Below are 12,134 nucleotides of genomic sequence, written 5' to 3' on the forward strand. Positions count from 1 at the left end.
CATTCCTGTATGTGGGCCAGGAGGTTCCAAAGAAGCAGAGACAGCGACCGAGATAGAAGTAGAACAACTGAGGAGAAAAAGGGAGAACCAAGTGGAAGATGCAAGATGGCTGAGGATGTTCCCACTAGCTATGTATTTTACACACGATAGTATATATATACGTCAGTGCTACTTTCTCAATTTGTTGTAGCCTCTCCTTCCACTGCTGTGTCCACAAGTCCATTCTCTAAGTCTGGGTCTCCATGTCTTCACTGTGAATAGTTCATCAGTACTATTTTTTCTGATGAACCTATTTACAGAGAAGACAGAGGAGGAACTGGTTTGATGGCATCACCGACTCAATAGACATGATTATGAGCAAGTTCTGGGAGACGGTGAAGGACAGAGAAGCCTGGCGTGCCACAGTCCATGGGGTCGCAAAGAGTCAGATACAACTGAGTGAGTGGACAGCAATATATATGTGTTGATGTATCATGCTTGTTTTCCTCTTGCTGACTTCACTCTGTATAACATCCACCTCACTTCAACTGACTCCAGCTCCATCCCTTTTGTGGCTGAGTAACATTCCATTGTATTTACATACCACATCTTCTTTATTCATTCATCTGTTGATGGGCATCTGGGTTGCTTTCATGTCCCGGCTATTGTGTAGTATCTCTTCACCGCCAGGTGTGCATACCTCTTTATGTGCACAGGCAGAACAAGCTATGATTATTCTGCTTCCCCCAAAGATACAGATTATTATGAACAGTAGTGTTAATCCACTTCTCTTAAGGCCAGTTCTGGGAACTGCTCTAGGCACAGACTCGGTACTGGCTCAAGATGAAGCATTTTATGGCATGGGTGCAGTCTGGTCATCATGCAGTTGGCCTTGTCCCCTCTGGTGACAGTTACCATATCTGTAAAACTCAGAAATGTAGGACTTCTCTTGTGATCCAGTGGTTAGGAATTTAATTTCCCTTCCAATGCAGGGGACATAGGTTCCAGCCCTGGTCATGAAACTGAGATCCCACATGCCACATGGCAACTAAACTGGCACGCCAAAACGAAAGAGCCCATGTGCCACACCAAAGATTCCATGTGCCACAACTGAGACCCAATGCAGTCAAATAAATAAAATATTTTTTAAAAGAACTCAGAAATGTGCATCAGATACTAAGCCTGTGGTTCCTTTGTCCTATTTATTAGATGCTTGAGTCTTTCTCTTTTGTGCCTCAGGGAGGTCTGGGAGACTTCAGCTTTTCTATCAACAAGAGACAGAAGAGAAAGACAAATCTAGGGTTTCATTTATCTGTGGAATCTAAGCAAAGGGTACAAATGAACGTATCTACAAAACCAGAATAGAGGTATGGACATACAAAACAAACATGGTTATCAGGGAGTGAGGTGTGGAGGGATAAACTGGGAGATTGGGACTGACATATACATACTAGTATATATAAAGTAGATAATAGTGACCTACTGTATAGCACGGTAAATTCTACTCAATACTCTCTAACGAGCTATGGGGGAAAGAATCTAACAAAGTGTGGGATATGTATAACTGATTGAATTTGCTGTACGCCTGAAACTAACACAATATTGTGAATCAACTATACTCCAATAAAAATGTTTAGAAAAGAGCAGACATAGAGGGGCCTTTGTACTTGGGGGTGGGGTGGGGATGAGTGCAGGGTTCTGCTGGGTTACAAGAAGATTCAGGTCTTTTAAGGGGTCAGGATAAATGACAATCGAGGGACTCCCATACATATATATGTATTCATTCTTCCCCCAAACTCCTGTCCCATCCAGGCTGCCACATGATATTGAGCAGAGTTCCCTGTGCTATACAGTGAGATGTTTCTGTTTTGTAAATGAGTTCATTGGTATCATTTTTTCAGATTGCATGTATCAGTTCAGTTCAGTCGCTCATTCGTGTCCAACTCTTTGTGACCCCCATGGACTGCAGCACACCAGGCTTCCCTGTCCATCACCAACTCCCAGAGCTTGCTGAAACTCACGCCCATCAAGTCGGTGATGCCATCCAACCATCTCATCCTCTGTCATCCCCTTCTCCTCCCGCCTTCAATCTTTCCCAGCATCACGGTCTTTTCCAATGAGTCAGTCCTTTGCATCAGGTAGCCAAAATATTGGAATTTCAGCTTCAGCATCAGTCCCTCCAAAGAATATTCAGGACTGATTTCCTTTAGGGTGGACTGGTTGGATCTCCTTGCAGTCCAAGAGACTCTCAACAGGCTTCTCCAACACCACACTTCAAAAGCATCAATTCTTCGACTCTCAGCTTTCTTTATAGTCCAACTCTCACATCCATACATGACTACTGGAAAAACCATAGCATTGACTAGACGGACCATTATTGGCAAAGTAATGTCTCTGCTTTTTAATATGCTGTCTAGGCTGATCATAGCATTTCTTACAAGGAGCAAGCATCTTTTAATTTCATGGCTGCAGTCACCATCTGCAGTGGTGCAGTGGTGCTTTATTTTTGGAGCCCCCAAAAATAAAGTCTCTCACTGTTTCGTTTCCCCATCTATTTGCCATGAAGTGCTGGGACCGGATGCCATAATCTTCATTTTTTAATGTTGAGCTTTAAGTCAACTTTTTCACTCACTTTCATCAAAAGGCTCTTTAGTTCTTCTTCACTTTCTGCCATACGTGTGGTGTCATCTGCGTATCTGAGGTTATTGATATTTCTCCCGGCAATCTTGATTCCAGCTTGTGCTTCTTCCAGCCTGATGTTTCACATGATGTACTCTGCATATAAGTTAAAGAAGTAGGGTGACAATATACAGCCTTGATGTACTTCTTTCCTTATTTGGAACCAGTCTGTTGTTTCATGTCCAGTTCTGTTGCTTCCTGACCTGCATACAGATTTCTCAAGAGGCAGAACAGGTGGTCTGGTATTCCCATCTCTTGAAGAATTTTTCCACAGTTTGTTATGATCCACACAGTCAAAAGTCTTTGGCATAGTCAATAAAGCAGAAGCAGATGTTTTTACAGAACTCTCTTGCTTTTTCAATGATCCAACGAATGTTGGCAAGCTGATCTCTGGTTTTTCTGTCTTTTCTAAATCCAGCATGAACATCTGGAAGTTCACGGGTCACGTCCTCTTGAAGCCTGGCTTCGAGAATTTTGAGGATTACTTTACTAGCGTGTGAGATGAGTGCAATTGTGCAGTAGTTTAAACATCCTTTGGCATTGCCTTTCTTTGGAATTGGAATGAAAACTGACCTTTTCCAGTCCTGTGGCCACTGCTGAGTTTTCCAAATTTGTTGGCATATTGAGTGCAGCACTTCCACAGCATCATCTTTTAGGATTTGAAATAACTCAACTGGAATTCCACCACCTCCACTAGCTTTGTTCGTAGTGATGCTTCCTAAGGCCCACTTGACTTCACATTCCAGGATGTCTGGCTCTAGGTGAGTGATCACACCATTATGATTATCTAGGTCATGAACATCTTTTTGTATAGTTCATCTGTGTATTCTTCTGCTTCTGTTAGGTCCATACCATTTCTATCCTTTATTGTGCCCATCTTTGCATGAAATAGTCCCTTGATATCTCTAATTTTCTTGAAGAGATCTCTAGTCTTTCCCATTCTATTGTTTTCCTCTATTTCTTTGCATTGATTGCTGAGGAAGGCTTTCTTATCTCTCCTTGCTATTCTTTGAAACTTTGCATTCAGATGTATGTATCTTTCTTATCTCCTTTGCCTTTCACTTCTGTTTTTTTCTCAGCTATTTGTAAGCCCTCCTCAGACAACCATTTTGCCTTTTTGCATTTCTTTTTTGGGGGGGTGGTCTTGATCACTGCCTCCTGTACAATGTCATGAATCTCCATCCATAGTTCTTCAGGCATTCTGTCCATCAGATCTAATCCCCTGAATCTATCAGTCACTTCCACTGTATAATTGTAAGGGATTTGGTTCCATATATAAATGATATCTAATATTTGTCTTTCACTGACTTAGTCATTTAGTATGATAATCTCCAGGCCCATTCATTTCTATCCTTTAATTTTATTTTCCCAACAATGTTGAGTATTTCTTGGATAATTCAGTTCTGTTTGTGTTTACTATTTCATATGTGCTAAATCCTCAGTAGATCTACTCTTAGAATTTTGTGAGGACTTTCCCCCAGGTGTCTGGGCCATACTGTTTTAAGGTAACACCCAGTTGATCCACATCTATGTGTACTGTCTGCATGCCCAACATGAAGGACAATTCATGTCCAGCTTTCATTCTCAGGTCACAGAAAACAACTGACCCTTTTTTTACTTTATTAATCAAGAATAGTTAATTCTCACCAGCTTAGTTCTTCAGCAGGGCTCAGCTGGTAAAAGAGGAGATAACTGGATAATTTAGCTACATAAGTATGAGATTTTCATTACTGCTTATCCTGTCTAATCGTGAACATAAAATACATGATGCTGCCCAAAGATTTTTTTTCATGATCACCAGAAAAAGGGAAAAGTGAAAAATATATATTTTTTAACAATGATGCTGCTGAGCAGGGCCCTGTGGGGCTCCCGGACAAGGAGGGCTTTTTGTATCCCAGTTTTTATAAACAAGACTCCAGCCTCCATGACCTTCTCTGAGTTCGAAAGTGCAGAACAGTTGCTAGTCACAGAAGGATGCTCACCCTCTTTCACTCCTGTCGTACTCTTTGTGACCCCATGGACTGTAGCCTATCAGGTTCCACTGTCCAAGGAATTTCCCAGAAAAGAATACTGGAGTGGGTTGCCATTTCCTCCTCCAGGGGTATACCTGACCCAGGGATCAAACCCAAGTGTCCTGCATGGCAAGCAGATTCCTTACCACCACACCACCTCCAATCAAAGGAGGAACAGCCACAAAACCACCTGAGGCAAGATTAAGGGACCAGAGGGGCTCATCGAGATAGGAGACCAGACCACCTAAGACCCTGCACACACCCTAACCTTGTTAGCAACCCCATCCTTTGGCAACTTTGTAGAAGAAAAAATACAAGACTGTTACTTCATTGATGCTTATCATATACACCTGCCTGATTGTATAACTTCTGTCTACTCACCAGGGAGTGGGGCACAGGTGTTGAGAAATGTTAGCCTACTGTGTTCCCTCCTTGTCTCTCCTCCATATGTCTCTGTATTTGTATTTCAAGTGTTTCGGTTTGGCATTGGTGCACTGAGAGCCAAGAGTTTGGCATTGGTATAACCTCTAGGTTCTTGTTCAATTTAACAGCAACCCAGACCTTGACTTGATGATTCAGAGGAACGTCTTTCAACACATACGGATGTCTCTAAGATGTGACGGGACCAGACACAACACAGCACAAAGGAACAGACAGGCCCCTTCACTGAGGTTCTAAGGTACATAAACCAAGGTTCTTGGGCCTTTGTTGTTGTTTTTATTATTATTGGTTTAATATTCCTAAGGTTTTTCAACTATAGCATGTATATTTATCATTTTTGAGTTTTGCTTGGTGTTATAGTTTATGGTGACAGAGTTGAAGGTTACTTCTGACCCTGTAATTATGGAAAAGAGCAAAGATTTAAAAATTCTCCCACTTCACTTCCAAGAAATGGCTTACTGCCAAGACCCATCATTCCACATTATCACTGATTTAAGACCCCCCACTTGGCCCCGTTTACCTGGGAAAAAAACAGACACAGACACTCCACAAATTCCCAGTCTTTGCCCTGTAAGTGATGTAGATGCCCTGTAAGTGATGTAAGCCCTGTAAGTTCAATCGGTCAGTAGTGTCCCACTCTTTGCAAGCACAAGGACTGCAGCACGCAGGTCTTCCCTGTCCTTCACACACACACACACACACACACACACACGTACACACACACACACACACACGTACACACATCTTCCCTGTCCTTCACACACACACACCACCCACCCCCACCCCCGAGCGAAGTTGTCTCCGCGCAGCGTCAATCTGTCTCAGGCCCACACCTGAGCCTTGCAGTCTCCTTTCCTCTGTACGCGGTGTCAAAGTCGATACATTCTCGCGCCCGTCCCACCGCTAGCATTTCAGACATCTCGGTGAGAGACACCTCACTTGGGTGAAAGGCGCCTCCCTTTCGGTTTACAGTTGTTCTGAAACTGGTTCCTGCCTTTAGTCCATTGAGACGCTGCGTTTCGTACCTTTCCTGGTTAAAACGCTTTACTGACCCCACTGGTGGCTCAGACAGTAAAGCGTCTGCCTACAATGCGGGAGACTAGGGTTCGATCCTCGGGTGGGGAAGATCCCCTGGAGAAGGAAATGGCAACCCACTCCAGTATTCTTACCTGGAAAAGCCCATGGGAGGAGCCTGGTAGGCTACAGTCCATGGGGTCGAAGAGTCGGGCGCGACTTCACTTCACTTGACTGACCTCACTGACCCTGCCATCCTTCGTGCACAACTTAAAATCGGGCTGGTTTATTCTCTCCGTGTTCCTCAGCCTTGCCTTCTCGGCCCCTGGAGGCCGCGCCCTCTCCCCGGGAGCCCGCCCCGCTGCTGAGACCCCCTCCCTCCCGGCCGTCTGTCCTTGGTCTCCTCGGGCCGCTCCTTCTGCCCCGCGGGCCTCCCCTCCCTGTCAGCCCGTCCCCTCACCCCTCATGGGGACAGGTGACCCCGGCCAACCTTGTACCACCCACTCCTTCTGGTCCCAATTCCAGATGGTCCCTTCCCGTCCTCCGGCATCTTTTTCAGTCGCTATTCCTTTAAACATGTGGGCCAGGAGGTTCCGGACAAGCAGAGACCCAGCGTCTGAGATAGAAATAGACAACTGAGGAGGGAAAAAAAAATGGAGAACCAATAAATGGCAATCCACTCCAGGATTCTTGCCTGGAGAATCCCATGGAGGAGCCTGGCAGGACACGACTTAGCGACTTAACTACTACTACTACTAATGGGAAGGTGCAGGATGGCTGAGGATGTTGCAAAGAGACTGTAACATAAAAACATTTACCCTTGAAAGTCTTGCAGTGTAATCAATAAACAATGAGTTAAAGCAGAATCTGCAAGGATTGGAGAGCAACATAGGGAGAGGGGCCCTAGATGCACGGCAGGAGGGGCGATGACAGTCGTGAGACACTTCACCCGCAGAGTGAGGCGGTGGGGATAAAATATTTGAAAACTTGGCCTTCAGAGCATCGCGGTACTGGGAGAGGGGAAACTTGTGATTGGAGGAGCAGAGAACGGGAAGGAAGCATAGCCACCAGGGGGCGATAGAGAATAGGGACAAAGGGAGCCGCAAGGGGATGAAGGAGTGTGACCCGGAAGGCAGACGGGGGTCAGGGATGGTGAACGAAGGAGGCAAAACCACCTAGAGAGTTAGCGTAGTTAGAAAGGTTGTCGGGAAGAGAGTCGTGAGAGGGGAAACAAGTTGCAGAGCGGGCAGCACGCTGTGCCTGTGCAGGTGGAAATAGGAGGGCAAGAACAGGAAGAGTGGAGAGGAACAAAATCAGTAGAGAGGGGAAAAAAGTGGGGAGAACAATAATGTAAAGTGAAGGTTCTGGCGATCTGATCATATAGCATGCTAACTCTTTAATCAGAGTGTTATTAAATACCTGAATTGCTGAGAGAATATCATTTAAGTGTTCTCACCACACACAAAAAATGGAAATTGTGTGATGATGGAAGTGTAAATTCCTTGATTCTGATCATTATTACACAGTGTATACATCTGTCAAATAAATACATTGTAAGTGTCATATGTACACAGGTTTTATTCCTCAATTATACCTCAATAAATGTGGAAAGGAAATAGAAAGTGGGGCTGTGCTGGACTTGCCTCCTCTGGGTAGTTCTCAAACCAGGCTTTGCATTAGGCAAAGCCTATTGAGCCATGTTGCATATATGTTTTGTGCCTGTTGACCAGACATTCCCCTTCAGATAGTTCGTGCTGGGCCAAAGCTCCAGGAGTTGGTGAGGGACAGGGAAGCCTGGCATTCTGCAGTCCATGGGGTCACAAAGAGTTGAATATGACTAAGCGACTGAACTGAACTGATTGAAAGCTCCATAATATGTAAGGTGATTCCTGTCTGGATCCCTCACTGAGCATGGTGACTGTGAGTCCTCCACTTCCTGAGGGCTGAGATCTGGGCTCTGCATGGGGATGAACCAGGGCCTGGTCTGTGACCTGAAGGGGACTGTCAGATCAGCTGAGGTGCCCACAGCTGCTGTGTACATGAGGCCTCACCAGGAGGGGAGTGTGATTCAAGAGAAAGTGTGAGAAAACTCATTGTTGGTCTGTGTGTAGGAGTTGACTGTCCTGAGCCCCACCTGAGACAGTGGGCAGCACAGGACTGTTCCACATGGTGAGGTCTTCCCTGTGTGGGTGGTTGTGGCAAAGAAAGTGGGGATGTTGGTTCTAAGCATTAATCTTCATGTTTTCCACTTTCAGGATAGACCTGTTATCCTTCTAACATCATTCCTCATTGTTTTCTATTTTTTCCTTGCAGAACTTGTGTTACAAAAGGTAATGATACTATGTCCAGTAATTAGAGAGGCAACCTAAAGGAACACTGTTATGTTTAGTAACATAGAGTGTTAGCATAAGCTTTCAATATACCAGAGTCAATATATTCCAACATTTTCTTTTTGTTCACATTCTTAACTAATGGGATCTTATCCTTCAAATGCTCAGACTTTGACAAACACCTTCTGCTCTGCTTATTTACCCATGAAAACTCTGCTCACCCAGCCAGGATTTTCATTCTGAAATCCTGATCTCCTTAGTGTATGGTACTGTGGATATGATTCCTTAAGACTGCATGTGTGTGCACAGCATATATTCACCCACCTTTAGTTGGTCTTTTCCTGTTTTTTTTTTGTTCTGGTTTCTGCTAAGAAAATGTCTGCCCAAACACCTAAAATATTATGTATGTTTTTATTAAATATATGGATGGAAATGGAAGTTATTAAATACTCAGTATGACACATGACATAGTAATAGAAGTAAACCTGTTCTCTCCCTTCACTATCTTAATCTCTTTATTTTTAAAATCTTCTGTTTCAATACTTTAGTTAATAGTACTGTATCACATGTTAATTTCCTTTTTTTTAAACAACATAGTGTTTCTTTATATCCTCAGAATTGAATTAGAAGTTTTCAGCCTCAATTTTTTTTTAAATCACTAGGATAATAAATTTTCAGGAGTTTTAGCAGTAATACTACATGCCAAAATACGGAACTATATTAAAATTTTAGTCTGTGAGAGTAGTTTATACTCTATGGAAAGTTGAATAAAATTTGTATCCTACTGTTGTGTGAAAATTGTATACATCTTAATTATGTTGAATTGTTTTATAGATTTCTTCAGATTTACTATGTCCTTGTATTTCTCTGTCTATTCATTCTATTAATATTTGAGAGTTTGATATTGAAACTCCAACTAAAAATCTTAATTTATCTACTTAATTTATATACTTGAAAAACAATTATAATATATAGTGGAACTATATGTAACCTGGGCTTTCCTGGTAGCTCAGCTGGTAAAGAATCTACCTGCAGTGCAGGAGACTCCGGTTCAATTCCCGGGTCGGGAAGATCCCCTAGAAAAGGGATAGACTACCCACTCCAGTATTCTTTGGCTTCCCTGGTGGCTCAGATGGTAAAGAATCTGCAATGTGAGAGACCTGGGTTCAGTCCATGGGTTGGGAAGATCCTCTGGAGGAGGGCATGGTAACCCACTCTAGTATTCGTGCCTGGAGAATCCCCATGAACAGAGGAGCCTGGCAGGCTGCAGTTCATGGGGTTGCAAAGAGTCGGACAGCTTGTTCTGTATTTTCCAAGTCTCCTGTAAATGTGTTATCATACTTTCATAATTTAAAAAAGAAAAAAAATTTTTTTTTAATTTTAAACTTTCATTTTAGGGCCTCCCCTGGTGGTATGGTGGTTAAGAATCTGCCTTGCAGTGTAGGGGTCATAGGTTCCATCCCAGATCCCACACGCTGTGGGGCAACTACTGAGCCTGAGAGCCAGAACTAAGACCCAATGCAGAACAAAAATAAAGAAATATTAAATTAAATAAAATCTTTCTGTTCCACACCCATAGTATAACACTCACAGATAAAAATTGGACAGTAGTATGCTTCCTGGTAAGCCAGTTCTTCTTTTCTGTTAAGGTCAGTATTTGAATTGCCCTTTTATTCACACAGATATGCAGTCATCAGCTGCGCTCCCACACAACACATGAATATTCCCTGCGTGCCAGTCAGACCCCTTCTCAGTCCTGATCTTTCCTCACATAGGATCTTGATGAGAATGGGAACACTTATTCCTAGCACATTTCAGTTGTTCTCTGAAAATTCCTAATTTTCACAGCACTTCACCCATCTCTCCATCTTCCACATGTTATAATTCACTAAAAAAAAAAAAAACCCTTTTCATTTATTGAACAAGTTTCTCATGACGCACCCAAAGCAGTACAACCATGATGACTCAGAATCCATTTCTACAGGGGATGTCTGAATATTAATAACATGATTACTTGACACAGTTCACTTCTTACTGCATCTTTCTTAGAAAGTTTTCTTTCTAAATTCCTGATTTTTTTGGTATCATTTTGTAATATATACAGTTTGGATGGGTGATCATGGTTAAGAATATGTTTTCTCAGACTATAGGTTCAGGCTCAAACCCTTTTTGTCTCACTTAGTTTCTTTGTCAGTTGAGGTCCTGCACAGTAACCCTATTTCCCTGCATTGAAAATTTGTGATAATTTTCCTCAAACCTTTTAAAAGAATTTAAGATTGTTAGAGACACCAAGGGAACATTCCATGCAAAGATGGGTTTGATAAAGGACAGAAATGGTATGGACCTAACAGAGCAGAAAATATTAAGAAGACATGGCAAGAATACACAAAAGAACTGTACAAAAAAGATCTTCACGACCCAGATAATCACCATGGTGTGATCACTCACCTAGAGCCAGACATCCTGGAATGTGAAGTCAAGTGGGCCTTAGGAAGCATCACTACTAACAAAGCTAGCAGAGGTGATGGAATTCTAGTTGAGCTGTTTCAAATCCTGAAAGATGATGCTGTGAAGGTGCTGCACTCAATATGCCAGCGAATTTGGAAAACTCAAGCAGTGGCCACAGGACTGGAAAAGGTCAGTTTTCATTCCAATCCCAAAGAGAGGCAATCCCAAAGAATGCTCAAACTACCGCACAATTGCACTCATCTCACACGCTAGTAAAGTAATGCTCAAAATTCTCCAAGCCAGGCTTCAGCAATACATGAACCGTGAACTTCCAGATGTTCAAGCTGGTTTTTAGAAAAGGCCGAGGAAGCAGAGATCAAATTGCCAACGTCCGCTGGATCATCAAAAAAGCAAGGGAGTTCCAGAAAAACATCTATGTCTGCTTTATTGACTATGCCAAAGCCTTTGATTGTGTGGATCACAATAAACTGTGGAAAATTCTGAAAGAGATGGGAATACCAGACCACCTGACCTGCCTCCTGAGAAACCTATATGCAGGTCAGGAAGCAACAGTTAGAACTGGACATGGAACAACAGACTGGTTCCAAATAGGAAAAGGAGTACGTCAAGGCTGTATATTGTCACCCTGCTTGTTTAACTTATATGCAGAGTACATCACGAGAAACGCTGGGCTGGAAGAAGCACAAGCTGGAATCAAGATTGCTGGGAGAAATATCAATAACCTCAGATATGCAGATGACACCACCCTTATAGCAGAAAGTGAAGAGGAACTAAAGAGCCTCTTGATCAAAGTGAAAGAGAAGAGTGAAAAAGTTGGCTTAAAGCCCAACATTCAGAAAATGAAGATCATGGCATCTGGTCCCATCACCTCATGGGAAATAGATGGGGAGACAGTGGAAACAGTGTCAGACTTTATTTTTTGGGCTCCAGAATCACTGCAGATGGTGATTGCAGCCATGAAATTAAAGACGCTTACTCCTTGGAAGGAAAGTTATGACCAACCTAGATAGCATATGAAAAAGCAGAGACATTACATTGCCAACAAAGGTCCGTCTAGTCAAAGCTATGGGTTTTCCAGTGGTCATGTATGGATGTGAGAGTTGGACTGTGAAGAAAGCTGAGCACCGAAGAATTGATGGCTTTGAACTGTGGTGTTGAAGAGGACTGTTCAGAGTTCCTTGGACTGCAAGGAGATCCAACCAGTTCATCC

General features: G+C 43.0%; 1 protein-coding gene across 3 annotated transcripts in view; it reads left to right on the forward strand.

Moving 5' to 3' along the window:
* Positions 1-12,134, forward strand: part of LOC122420590 (zinc finger protein 665-like) — a 161,995-nt gene that overhangs the window by 25,330 nt on the left and 124,531 nt on the right. For all 3 annotated transcript variants that reach the window (XM_043435853.1, XM_043435855.1, XM_043435854.1), the window contains exon 4: positions 5,222-5,349. The gene's annotated coding sequence lies outside the window, so the exon portion shown is untranslated. The remainder of the gene's footprint in view (positions 1-5,221; positions 5,350-12,134) is intronic.

Source organism: Cervus canadensis, chromosome 18 (assembly GCF_019320065.1).
Source record: "Cervus canadensis isolate Bull #8, Minnesota chromosome 18, ASM1932006v1, whole genome shotgun sequence".
NCBI classification, from domain to species: Eukaryota; Metazoa; Chordata; class Mammalia; order Artiodactyla; family Cervidae; genus Cervus; species Cervus canadensis.